Here is a 14,778-nt window from a genome sequence, read left to right as displayed (position 1 = left end):
CAATTGTGGAGAAAACACTTAAAAATAACAAAAATTAGAGCATATGATGTCAACATGAAGGTAACCTATCCCTAAATAACAGCAACAGATGTTCCACCTCATGGTTTTCCCATTAACACATTTGATTTCTTAAAGTTTTGTTTTGCATTGGTCAGACAGTGATCTTACTGTAGAATAGAGTTCGATGCAGATAAATGTGTCCCAAAGTGAAGGGACTGTACAATAAATGAGGTTCATTCATAGAGAAGAATCACTCAGGCTACTGGGCTTGTAAAGCTCTGGCATATCATTGATTTCCTTTTATTTGTTTCCTCCCTCTGAATTAAATTTTAATCTCCTTCCTGAAGGAAAATAAATTGTATAATGTATCTCAGGACTTAAAACAGTGCTTTAATCAATGTAGGCTCCGAGGAAACAATAAAAATATCCATGAATGCAAATAAAGTTGATTTGGTCCTAAAAATAAATATAAAATGATGAAGAGAGACCCACATTCAGGATAATATTGCATGCTGCTTTTTTCAGAGGTTAGAAGTGAGGGTGGAGGAGGTGGAAATATACTCTAAGCAACTAATTTGAACATATATCATGCCTTTTATATGGTTCTTGACTGTACTTTCTTTATATTTGATTCCTATCAGTATTTCATATGTATCATCATAACTAGAAATTCCTCAATAATAACTTTTAATACATAATGAAGGAAGAAAAAACTTGAGATAGAATTTTCAAAATGTATTTCTGGTTAATTGTGAGGTTCAGATACAGGGAAACTATGATGAGATAAAATTTGCAGACATTGGTAGAAATATACTTTTAAAATTATTCCAAGATTTTGTTCTGAAAAAAAAAATAGGCTCTAAAGAAGGGCTACGAGACAAAGTAGAGATTAATTACTTAGCTAGTTTTCAGTTCCTCTGCAGAGATTTCATTTCTCTTGTTTCTTCTCGCTACACGATCTCTGGGCATGTGTCCAGGACTTGAAAAGAACAGAGGGTTACTACATTCTCCCCGGGGCTTATTCTCAACTGGAATGAACATTTAAAAAAATTTTAAAAAGAAAGAAGGAAAAGAAGAAAAAGAAAAATTATACAGAGAAAAGAAGAAAATCCTACTTTTGCCTTGTCTCGGAAAATAGGAAGCAGGAATCTTTAAAGAGGTGAGGCTAACTCATATGATACTGGTTCACAATGTCAGTCTGAGAGGGGATGCTTTGCCTCTGTCACAAAGGTAGGAAATGTTAACATGCAGGATGGAGCAGGTTGATACTTTCAGAGATTCTCCATTTGCTCCAACTTGAGGGTTTTGTGGTGACATTGTATCACTTTGTTAATTTATGAATTCTCAGAAGAGAATACTTCAAAACAGTATAAATTAAACTTTCTACATAGACGATTCATAATATATGAACATATATATTACAAATAAAAAGAAAAGGCTTTAGAGGAAAAGAGAATATATGTTCACATATAATAATTGATTATTATTCTGTGATAATGCAAAGAACCTTGTAAATGTAAGAAACTTATCTTGTGAGATCTCATGCATCAAACACAGTCGTCATTATCAATTCTTGAGGCCAACTTTTCTCTTAGAACAAGGTTATATGCCTTATAAGAGTGGCAGACATATTTAAAATACTGTTATTTTTAACATTCTTCAATCCTTGTAATCAATAAACCCTTATTTACTGTTTCAAACTTGCTGATTTGATCTAGCATAGACCTGGGAAATTTTTTTTTTAATTCTAAAAAGAGATTATGGGTAGTGTGTATATTTTCATGATTCCTGGAAAAAAATGACTACAAAACCTTGGTAGTTTTTGAATTAGAGGTATTTATCCATTAGCTCTACCTCAGCATTTTTTACCAAGATGTTTCTGAAGTAGACAATCAAAACATTAATAAAGTCGGTAAAGTCAAAATATGGCAAAAGTTAACAATTTTATAGGTAAGTGCAATTTAAATATGTACTTTATAATCATTTATGAATTATAAGAAAGCTATTTTTACCTGCAAAGTTTTTAAAATTTAAAAGTGTTAAAACCTAACAAAATGCTTCTTAGCGAAATTGCTTTAATTGCCTTCAGAAGGCACCTGTTGACATATATCCCAACAACCATTTTTGAAAGGTATATATCACCCATCCTAACAATCTCATGAACAAGGAGGAATCTCAGAAAGGTCAGTCCCCTGGAAATCATATCTATACTTAAGAATGCACCACCTATACCACAGTTGATTCTAACAGGATGGACATTTGAGATAAACTGTGAAACTTCCCTGCAGTAAAAATTCCCTCTATCAAAATGGAAAGTATATCAATATTTACATTGCACCACATGCCTGTATGTGTTTGCTACCGAGGTGATAGAAATTCAAAAGCTGAGAAATTTGCATGCAGAGAAACAAGTTGAGTTAGAGACATAAGAAAGCAGGATATATAAAAATGTGATGGTAATCAAATATATTGCATCAATTAAAAAAGAGATTAAACAATAATTCTTTGGGTTTTCTAGTTCTTTCATTTTCATCATAGATGGTGATTATCATTTTTACTCTGATTCACCTGCTTTAATGATTAATTTTATGTGCAAACTTGGCTAGACCATGGAGCACAGGTATTAGGCAAAACACTAGTCTGAGTACTCTTCTGAAGCTGTTTTAAATAGCAGATTAATATTTAAATTAGCATATTTTAAATAAAGCAGATTACACTCCATAGTGCAAGTGGGCCTCATCTAATCAGTTGAAGGCCTTGAAAGAAAAAAAAAGGCTAATATTCCTTGAAACAAATTCTGCTTGCAGATGACTTTGAATGAGAGTTACAAAATCAACTCTTCCACAGATCTTCAGTTTGCCAGCTTACCCTGAAGATTTTGGACTTGCTAGAATGCATACTCTTTTTTTTATTATTGCTTTTGTGCTCTCTCTCTCTCTCTCTCTCTCTCTCTCTCTCTCACACACACACACACACACACACACACACATGCATACACACATACACACACATCTTATTGGTTCTGTCTTTCTGGAGAACATGAGTAATACATCTACCTTACACCCTTCTTAGTATGAGGGACCCACAGAATAACAAGACATTGTTCTTATCCTCTATTTGGCAAGAGACAGAAATGTGACTTGTGTCTGTTTCTCTGCTGATCAGTTTCCTCCTTCTTTTAAATCCATCAAGACTCAGTCAGGAGGATTCACCCTGTGATTTTCTTTGCAATCATCTCCCAAAACATCCCACTTCTAAGTATTGTGGTTGAATCAAGTTTCCACCTCCTTTGTACCTCACAATGGGGATTAGACTTCAATATGGGTCTCAGGGTCACAAGTCATGTTTAATCCATAACAAGATATCCTCAGTTTTCTATGCTGATTTACAGCAGGGTGATTATTCCACTCTTAGTTGCTACAAATGTCAACATGAATGTGTCTGAATGGTAACTACAACTCTTAAGAGTTAGAGAATATCTTAATAGGGTAAAACTACACATGAATAGAGGTTTATTGTTCTCAACATGATCACTTCTATGTTACTCATTATAACTCTTTAAAACAAATGACATAGATAATAGACAAAGTGTACGTTAATCTAATGTAGGGAAAAAATGCAAGGATTTTAAGTAATTATATAGAATCATATAGTATCAGTTCTGGTGTTTACTCATTCCTACTGCCATGATATTATTTTATATTATATTATTTAAATCAATATGCAATATATTCTCTTAAAATAGATATAACACAAACTTGATATATTTTTATTTATTTTTGTGGCACTGGGGGTTTAACTCAGGGGCACTCTACCACTGATCTACGCACTCAGTGGTAGAAATTTGTAATTTTTACTTTGAGAGAGGGTCTCACTCAGTTGCCAAAACTGGTCTCAAACTTATGATCATCCTATCTCAGCCCCCCAAGTTGCTAGAATTACAGGCACATGCCACTGTGCCTTGCTAATAGGGTCATTTTAAAACTCAAGGGCAATTTTCCTTCAAATGGGCAAGTAAAAAAAAAATATTTGTATATGCATTGGTTATCAAATATTAAAATAATAAAAATTGAAATCATGTTAACACTTCTTATTAAGGAATTAAAGATACTATTTCACAACAAAATGGAATCATTTTATGCATTTTATGCATTTCTTACTATATGTATATACATATATATGTATATACATATATATATGTGTATATATATATTTATATATATATATATATATGTATATATATACATACACACACACAAGAGCTTATTTATAACATTGATTTGCTCAATAATTTCAATAATTGTGTTTCTACTGTGGTGGGCACTACTCTAGGTGTTTGGATTTCAAAAGTGAACAAAACACACAAAAACTCCAGGCATTATGTACATTCTCATAGGGAATACAATTATTAAATAAACAAAATAAAGGTTGTTTTAGTTATCTTTTTTCCACTGCTGTGACTAGAGGGCCCAAACAGCACAATTATAGAGGAGGAAGAGTTTATTTGAGGGCTCACAGTTTCAGAGGTCTTAGTCCATAGAAGACCATCTCCATTCCTCAGGTTAGGGTAAACATCATGATGGGGGAGGGTGGCAGAGGGAAGCAGCTCACATCATGGTGATCAGGAAACAGAGAGAGAAAGACTCCACTATCCACATATAAAATATGTACCCCATAGCCATGCCCCAAATTAACTATTTCCTCCAGCTACACTCTACCTGTCTCCCACTACTCAGTTAATCCCATCAAGGATTAATCCATTGATTGGGTTAAGACTCTTACAACTCAATCATCTCTCCTCTAAACCTTCTTGCATTGTCTCACTCATAAGAGCTTTTGGAGGACACCTCACATCCAGACCACAACATTCTTCTCCTGGCCCCCAAAAGTTCATACTCATCTGACAATGCAAAATACATTTAGTCTATTCTCAAGAGTGATCATAGTCTCAACAGTTCTGCAATTGCTCAAAGTTCAAGTCCAAAGTCTTCTCAAGGTAATCTTACATTGTGAGCTCCTGTAAAATTAAAAGCAATTTACAAGTATCCAACATATAATGCAACAGAATAAACATTTCCATACAAAAATAGGGGCATAGAAAGAAGGGATAGGACCAAAGCAAGACCAAGACCCAGCTGTGCAAACTGGTTTTGTAGTTCTGTGTCCTGCATCTGGGGCACAAGGCATCATGATGTTCTCTCCAAAGGCCTTGTGTAACTGTACTCTTGTGGCCTTGTGGGTTGCAGACCAAGTAGCTTTTTTCTTGGCTTATCTCTGCTCAATCCCTGCAGCTTTCCTCGAATGATGTCCCACTTTACTGGCATTTCTTAATATCTGAGTTCTCCACTGCAGTTTTGGCTTTCTCCTCACTTCTCCACATTTTGACTTCTCAGGGTGTACACACAAGGACTCCATTTCTGCTGAACTTTTCCTGGCCTCCCAGGCCTTCCTTTGAAATCTTGGTGGAAACTTCCATGACCCCCTAACTCCAGCATCCTGCATTCCTGTAGAACAAGCACCATGTGGTTTATTCCAAGGTCTGCCACCATCTCAAGAACTATCCAAGCCTCCAGGGACCCTTGCAGCAGCAGCCTCTGAATATCTGGGTGCCTAAGCATGTGGAAAAAAATTTTGTATGCCGCCCTGTGCAAGAAGGGTGCCCCCACTGCCCTCTTCTCAAGAGAATTTTCACTTTTACTCCCTAGAGCTTGAGATGGGTTTGGTCTTGCCAGCTCCTGATATGCCCTCAAGCCATCTTTCTTCTTGTCTCTAGGTAAAGTCTTTAATATTTCTTTAGTGGGGATAACGTCTTTAACAACTACAACTTCATTAGCCCCAGTTTTACTCTCTTTTTCAAGTTCAAGTTTTTCAAATCTCTTCTCCTGATTATCACAATAAATTTTGCTAGATGCTTCCAGCATTATCCATGCTACCACCTGAATGCTATGATACTGAGACATTTCTTCTGCCAGATTAAGAAGCCCATTGCTTTTAAAATCAGCTTCACAGAAAGTCTCAGGACAGGAAAAAATGCAGACAACTTTTCAGCCAGAAGATAACCCAAATGACCTCAACTCCAAATTCCAATAGAGTCCCCCCCATTTTTTTTCCTGAACCCTCTTGAACCCTGTCTTCAATAACCATGATCCTATTGGCATTTTGGTCTTCTGTGCTCCCACCAGAATTGGCCATTAAGCTCCGCTTACAATAACCTAAAGTGTTTCCAGCTTGCACTGCTAAACATCTCAAAATTCCTCTAACCAATTTCAAAAAGTTCAAAAAGTTTCTTAACCACATGGTCAAGTTAGGAACAGCAAGGACCCTACTTCTCAGTTCCTCTTTCTGTTTTAGTCAGGGTTCTCTAGCAGAACAGAAGCAACAGAAAGTATAAATTATAGAAAGGGGATTTATTAGGTTGACTTAACAACCAGAAGCTAGATAGTCCACACTAGCCATCTGCAGGTTGGAAAGCTTGAAGAACCAGTAGCTGTGCAGTCCAAGAGGCTCAAGCCCCAGAACAAGAGGGACCAATGTTGCTAGCCTAGTCTGAAACTGAAGGATTCTGGAAAATCACTGGCAGAGTCCACTTTGGAAGAGTGAAAAAGAGATAGTCTGATATCCTCTGAGATCACAGCAGCAATGGAGAACCAGGTTCAAGAAGAATCAAGCTTGCAACAGCTGCTGCTTCCTTGTTGTTCAACTTTTATTCCAGCCAAGCTATCATGCTATTGGACAGTGATGCCCACACTTGGGGAGGGTCTCCATATCAGTTGGCTATCTCACACGCCAATCATTTCTAGACACACCATCATTGACCAACCTCTAAGCCTCTTAATCCAATCAAGTTGACAATTCAAATTAACCATTATGAAGATTCATTATACAGATGTTGAAAATGTGATAGAAAAAAATAGACAAAATAGAGCCGATAAGGAGAATCAGTTGTGTTGGACAAGAAGAGGAGAGCAGGTTGCTCTACTAAGGAGAATCACAAGGAGATGCTTGAGCAAAATATGGAATTGATGAAGGATAGCCATGCTGGTTGTGCTTGTACTAGGCACAAAGAACATCTGGGGAGTGGGAGTAGGAGGGGTGGTAAAAGAAGAGTTCAGAAAGAAATGTGGTGCCAACCATACACAGCTCTTTGACAACAGTAAGAACTGTTACTTCTCAGTGAAATTGATTGCTAATTTTAGGTTGTGATAAGAGTAGAAACATGTTCCAACTTTTTTATAAACAATTTTAATTGATCTTTCTGGTGGCTTTTGACTAAGAGGATAAAGGGAAAAAGAGAAAAAGTAGAGAAGTCAGTTAGGATGGTGTTGTGGGCAACCAGAACAGAAAAGATGATGACTGGGTCAGACTGCAGGCAACATAGGGAGAAGAGGTCACTTTCTCAATATATTTTGAGACTTCCTGGGAGATTCAACATAGGGAATGCAAGAAAGACGGGAGTCAAGGATGATCAAAGCTCTTTGCCTGAGCAAGTAGAAGTTTGGCAATTCTAACAACTGAGATAAAGAGGTCTCTAGAATGAACAAGACTGGCAGTGCAGTCAGGGTAATCAGGAATTCAATTCAGGGACTTTGGAGTATGAGATGGCTCTGAGTCATTCAAGTAGAATGTCCAGTAGGGAGTTAGAGGGAAAAGAAAGAAAATTCTATTTCTTTTTCACATTTGGAGATTCATAGATATTTTTAATTGACATTTAAGTTGTGTCTATCAGTTCTAAGCAAATATGTTTCATCTTGGTAGATTCAAACAATGTCCAATAAAGTTTTAAAAATACTTCGTTTAAATATATAAAGAGATCTTTATATATTTGTGATCTTTATATACGTGGAGAGTTTGAAAACACTATTTAAAAAGAATGATGGAAGAGTTTGGATCACATGCAGTTTTGAAGGTAAAAACTCATATAAAGCATAATTTTAGAATATTACTTTATTAATATAACTAGTTTTAAATATAATTTGCATCAGAAATCATGGAATAAAGTTTACTTCAGATTTTATGTAGTCAAAAGAAATATCTAGGAAGAGTTTTGTATCCAACAATAAGTAGGTACATGGCAAAATGTTGTTCTGCAGGGTAAGCTAGAGTGAGTGGCACCAGAGGACACCAGGAACTCTCACACTGCTTCATACAACCAGCCCCTGCTTAAAGAATAGAATTATTCATGCTTAAACTTTATATATTTGGAAGGCACTTACAACCTCAAAACAGTACGAAGTATAAACAAAAATAAAACATTTTTTAAAGACAATTGTAACACATTTTAAACACTTACTGGGTTATCACATCATAGTGAAAATCCAAAGTTCAGATGTACTTAAATTTGTGTAATCAAGATCACTGTCGCTATCCTGAAAGCTTTTCAACCACTGTAGGAGTTTCTCTTAAGTTAATTAAAGAAATTTAAACCAGCGCTTTGGCATCATCAGCCCCTGTATCTTTCAACTGTATAACAATACACGTTTAAAATTCCAAATCCTTCACTTTGGGAAGATGTTCCAGAAACTAAGTTGTATTTGACTTTAAATGCTATATTCTTAACGAATATGAGATGTAAACAAACATTTGCAGTAGCACACAAAAAATCGTATCTATAGGTAATGGGTTGTCTGGATAGAAATACCACACCTCAGTGAACATACAGTGTCACAGAAGGTGCCAGGACCTTCTGTGAAAGGACCAAAATATGTCATTAAACATACAGATGCAGAGGCTCTATGCGACCTGTTAGCCATTCAGACCCTGCTGCATATTCTGATTGCACAGTGTGGCTGGCAGTACTGGCCTCAGTAAATGTATACCATTAGCCAATCTAGGCAGCCTCTGGGTCCATATACTCTGATTTGGACTTTAAACCACATATAGCAATCCTACTGCAGGCATAGGATATTTTCAGCTTATGCTGAGAGGTCTTCCTCAGGTACTAATAAGCCCAAAAGAAGGGAGGAAGGATTCAGGAAAAGCCATGGAAAATAACAACAATAAAGGGAGCCTTTATAAGTCTTTTATATAATGATGTTTAGATCAATGTTTTTTTTTGTTTTAATCTATGAAGCATTAGTGAGTTCTTAAATGCAAAAATTTTAGGTAACCACCTAGTTAGTCAGTATGTGCTGTCCAAAATGTAATCAGTTATAGAGCCAAGAAAGAAATTGTGGAAGTGCTAACCGCAAATTCCAGAGAGATTTCAGAAGCTTTAGTATCAACAACAACATGTTGTCTCCCTTTGGCTATGCCCTGGTTAATTATTTAAGAGGAAGACTATCATTAGGAGGCTGGCTACTTTTTGCACATAAGCATTTTCATAGCAAGAGGCAGTGGAAACAGTTCCTAAGACACAGAATGCAAAGTACAAGAGTATTCATGCTCTGTCACTAGATGGAGCCCACACTCAATTCAGTATCGGGGTGTCAGAAACATGTGTTTCTAAAACAACAGAATCAAGATGCTTTAATTATGCTGGATACGAAAGAAAGTCACCTAAAATTAATCTGACAATTGGAGATGTTTTCTTTGCAAATTTCTGAACTTTTCAACAGAACACCTGTGTCTTCAATGCCACTCACATAAAAGAAATTCTGATAGGCTCTATGGAACAAAATAGTTGGAAATAATTGGGATTAGGCAATAGAATAGAGGATAATTTTTAGCTTTGAATTAGATTAATTACTGTAATTTTTTTCTATATAAGAGCATTTGAAGAGCATTGTTCTAGTGGCAAATTCTATTTGACTGTCAATGGTCCCAGTAGGATAAATAGAAGAAGGATGGTAGGTATGGAAGGAGGAGAAGAAGCCTCAAGAAGGCTGTAGAGACTGCTGATCTCCCCCACTAAGGGGAGTAGTAAAATCCCTGATTGACTGTAGGCCAGGGGTCTTCAACCAGTTCCTATAAAGCACTGGCCAATAAATATTTTTGGCTTTGGAGCCCAGATGGCCCTTAACACAATTACTCAACTCTGTCAAATGTGTGGTACAAGAGCAGCCAGAGACAATGTGTAAACAATGAATGTGGCTATGCTCAATGTGATTTTATTTATGGACACAGAGATTTGGCTTTCATGTTATTTTCATGTGTCATATAATATAACTCTTTTTATTTTTTAAAGTATTTAAAATGCTAAAGCCTATTCTTATAATCTGTATAAAAATAAACAGCAGGCATAATGGCGCCAAAGCTGCTATCTTTTGCTGACACCTGTACTGGGTAAAAGGTAAGGCCAACATGTTAAGATGGGAGCTCTTTTTGACCATAGGTGATGCTTCATTTTTGGATGGGGAGGTATTTATCAAAGTTATTATTCTAGCATCCTTTTCTATCCCTATCTCTTTATAGGTATAGATTTTCCAGAGTGCTTGACTACATCATTAGTTTGTGTAATTGGACAGAATTATGATACCGAAGGTCTTAATGGAATGCAGTTTGTGGGTAATTGGTGTCTATTCCCTCACTTGGAGCAGAGGGAGTTGACAACATCATCAGGTATTTTTCATCAGCAGATTTATGAGAGGTTGATAGCAGACTTTGTTGCAGTCTCCTATAGGCAGCTCATATCAGAGAAATTGATTTGGTTCCTAGTTCCAGGTGGATCCTGATTAGGCCTAACCCATCCTTCCCAACTTCCTTAACAGTGACTGGCTCCGCAAACTTGACCTAAGCCAGGGAACATTTGTAATATATGATGGCAGCTTTTATAAGTTAGGTGTGGGCACAGTGACCTGAGTTGACTCAAGTCAACATTTTCCAAGTGTTTTAGTCAGCTTTTTTGCTGCTGTGACTAAAGGACCTGACAAGAACAATTTTGGAGAAAAAGTTTATTTTGTAGTTCACCGTTTCAGAAGTCTCAGTTTATAGATGGACAACTCCATTACTTAGAGCTACAGATGAGGCAGAACATCATGGTGGAAGAGTGTTGGGGAGGAAAGAGGCTCAGGTCATGACAATCAGGAAGCAGACAGAGAGTTATGTTTAACAAGCACAAAATATTTACCCCAAAGGGACACCTACCTCCAGGGACTCACCTCCCCCAGCCATACCCTACTGCATACAGTTACCAACAAGTTAATCCCTATCAGTGAATTAACAAGCTGATTAGGTTAAGCCTTTTATAACCCAATTGCTTCATCTTTAAACTTTTTTTTTGCATTATTTTGCAGATGAACTTTTGAGGGACATCTGATATCTAAACTATGACACCAAAGTTGAAAAAAAAAACATTTTTTCTCTTTTGTACCTGATATGAACAAGAAATTATGTTGTTATATAATTAATGTTGGCATCTATCTTGTGACTGAAAATGAGGGCACACTGGCAGAGCTCATAAAGAGAATAAAATGTTTCCACAGCTCTGACTCATACATGAGAGAACCCACCTAAACTCTGGACCACTTGTTTGGGGAGAAAATATATTCACTATAAAATATAGGTAACTAGTTGCTAAAACGAGTTAAATAAAAGGAGACAGAAGGATAATTTTGCACTCACTTGATTTTTTTTATTATGCAAGAAATTAATGATTAACATAAAAAAATTAAGTATATAAAAAGAAAAAAGAACTCACCATCAGGAGACAACCGAGGTTAGTGTATTATATTATTCTAAATGTCTTGCTACTATATATGTCCATACATGCATGTATGTTTTATAATAACAGAGGCATGTTAAGCAGGATATTTATTTTTAAATATTTTTATTTTAGTTTCACAGAAACATTGTGAAGTACATCTTTACAGTATAGCGCATGTTCCCATCTACTCATACAAAGTTTATTATATTAGCATGATACAGAAATCATATCATAATTAGTGAACCAGTATTAATACATTATTATTAACTAAAGTCCATTCTATTTTCATGCCTCCATGAATTTTATGTTCCAACAACCCAACCAGGGCAAATACTACATTCTGTGTCACACTCAAGACCCTTTAGATTTCTCTTGGCTGTGAAAGTTTCTGAGACTTTCTTGCTTTCTGAGAACTTCATATTTTAAGTGTGATAGTTAAGGATTTTGTAAAATACCACCATATTTGGGTTTGAATATTATTTTCTTATATTTTTACTGAATTTGTGGTCTATAGGGGGAAGATCCAGAGGCAGAGTGCCATTTTCATCACATTTCATTAAGATCATATAGCATCCAATGACCTTCAGCTTCCAAAAGTAGAGTTTACCAAGGTAAACGACACTGTTACCCTGTACTTGCAGTGTGGGAAGTTCCACCTCCCTGAGGGTACAGTTTTTATATAATTTATTTGGAATTCTGCATGAAGATTTGTCTATTATTATTTTTTTAACTTTTTTTTCAGTTATAAATGGACATAATACCTTTATTTTGTTTATTTATTTTTATATGGTACTGAGGACTGAACCCAGAGCCTCACACATGCTAGGCAAGCACTCTATCGCTGAGCCACAACCCCAGCCCTCTATTCTCATTCTTTAGTGATGTATTCAACCAGCACTTTTTTTCACTAAGCAATAGGATTTTCACATTACTTCAATGGGTGCCTAGCATCCTAGTGTATTATTATATGTGTGTTATAATTAATTTTAATCACTCTCTTATAAACATTTAAGTTAACTTTTAAACAATTATAAACACTGCAATAAATATCACAAAACTTGAGTAATTCATGGGGAATTTCTTGCCATCGATATAAGCTGAATTTAGAAAATGTCAACAATTGAGAAGAAATAGATTCTCTCAAGGACATCAAGGTATTTAATCAATCCTATGTTTCAGCACTATAGACACTTATGTAGCAAGTACTGAGAGCCTAGGATAACATCAAATCTCAAATTCATAACCACATCACAACAGGGCAGTGAAGAGTGCTCTTCTTTGGGTTCTAACACAAAGATATGCCAGAAAATTCTATCCTTCACAGAAAGACTTGGAGGCATGGACTGCATCTGAAAGTTAATTGTTTGTAGCCAAGAAATCCTAAATAATTTCACTCTTTATTATAACTTTGAGATCACAGCCTCAGAAGGAGCAGAAAAGAGGTGTTCTTGGCTATGCTTTAGGAATAACATTGCCATTATCCCAAATGGAAGTAGGGAACTATTGCTGGTGGACCCATCTTCCAACTCCATGTGGAATCAGTAAGTATCTCTCAGTAGGCAGGGATGCATGGGTCAAAACTTTCCCATATGGACTCCAACCAGAACCATCCCTGGGCTCAAGAGAACTTATTTGCAGTCCTACAGAGAGAGCCAAAACTGCCACTGCAACAGTCATTTTCTTGACCTCAGCAATATGATGTAGATTCAGTGATCGTGCCTGGATTGCCTAAAACATCAAGATTTATCAACAACAACAAACCCTGACATTTGATTTAGTTGGAATGAAGAACAAACTTTGGCGCTAGGCTGCAATCCTAGTCTATTAATGAGTGGTTGAACACATTCTCTTTTGAAAGTCCTAGGGGCAGACCCTGGAGATTTCCTTAAACCCTACTCCCAATATTGTAGGAATGGACATTGAAGGCATGGCCAGCCTAGTTTCTTGTGCCTTCTAGAAGCTGGAGGGAAGAATTCTGCTTATCCAGATTCCAGAAGGAGTGAAAAGAAAGGTAAGGTAAGGTGAGGTGAGAAGGAAAGGACAAAATTAAAAGTCTCAATGACTGCATGAGGAAAGTCTGAGTCCCGTAAGTGCTGGGGAAGAGGGAGATACCCTATGGCCTTTCACTCATTTGCATTTGGATACAAACACTATCCAGTAACATTTAATATCTGGACATCTTACCATCAAAATTGACAAAAATAACTTAGGAGATAGACAAATCTTAACAATAATAACTTCTGAAATATTTCCATCCCATTATATCTGCCCAGGAGATAAAATATTTCTTTATAGCATCTCTTACTATGTGTACACTTTTTATTGAATTTGATCTTTCATCATTGTTCTGTTGAATGAAGGCATTCACTGAAAGGTTATCCTTACACAGATTTCTTATAAACAAAACCTAAATCAAAGAAATAGCATGAAATGTCTCATTTTATAGGAAAGGACAAAATGTCATCAACTTGTATGGAATAAATTTTCTATCTGGTGGCCTTTTTATATAATATTGACTCTAAAAAATTGTGAAGTCACATTGATTTTCTTAGAACAGTATGAGTAGGATCTAGCTCCAGTAAGACAAGTCTAAATCAAGTTATATGTCTTGCCCATAGATTATAACTCTGAGTTCCATAATGAAACTATAGATGAAAAGGACAAAAGATCATTAATATAACATAGGAAAAATACTGAAATAAATATAAAGTAGATGAATATAAAACAACTAAGTTGTAGCACTTATGATTATAGAATCATGGCCATGTAAAATTAATATAGCAAATAAAATATAGGATAAGGAACAAAAAGGGAATGAGGAGTTTATAAATTTTCTTATTTTTAAGAAAAAAAAGAAATAGACACTGTGTACATTGGAAAATGCAGTTTAAGTAAAATTATGCTTTAATTCTTATTTCTTTTATATTATTCTTCATTTTTTAAATGTTTGGTAGAAGCTATTTTATAGGAATTAGTATCTTTATAGTACACAAACATTTATTCAAAGGCCAGTGATTCCTTTGGCCTTATTTTTAAATTTTTGTTTATGCAAAATTTGTCCTAAATTTACATTTAAAATAATATGAAGAGCATAATTATGTTTTATATTTTTTGTTTGTAAATGTGTTTACAGATGTGAGAAGTCTAAAATGTTTTTTTTAAAAAATACTGAGGAAAATTCTTCTTTGATGTTAACT

Source organism: Spermophilus citellus (assembly GCF_964194105.1).
Source record: "Spermophilus citellus genome assembly, chromosome: 3".
Classification (NCBI taxonomy): Eukaryota; Metazoa; Chordata; class Mammalia; order Rodentia; family Sciuridae; genus Spermophilus; species Spermophilus citellus.
This window is presented reverse-complemented; position numbering follows the sequence as displayed.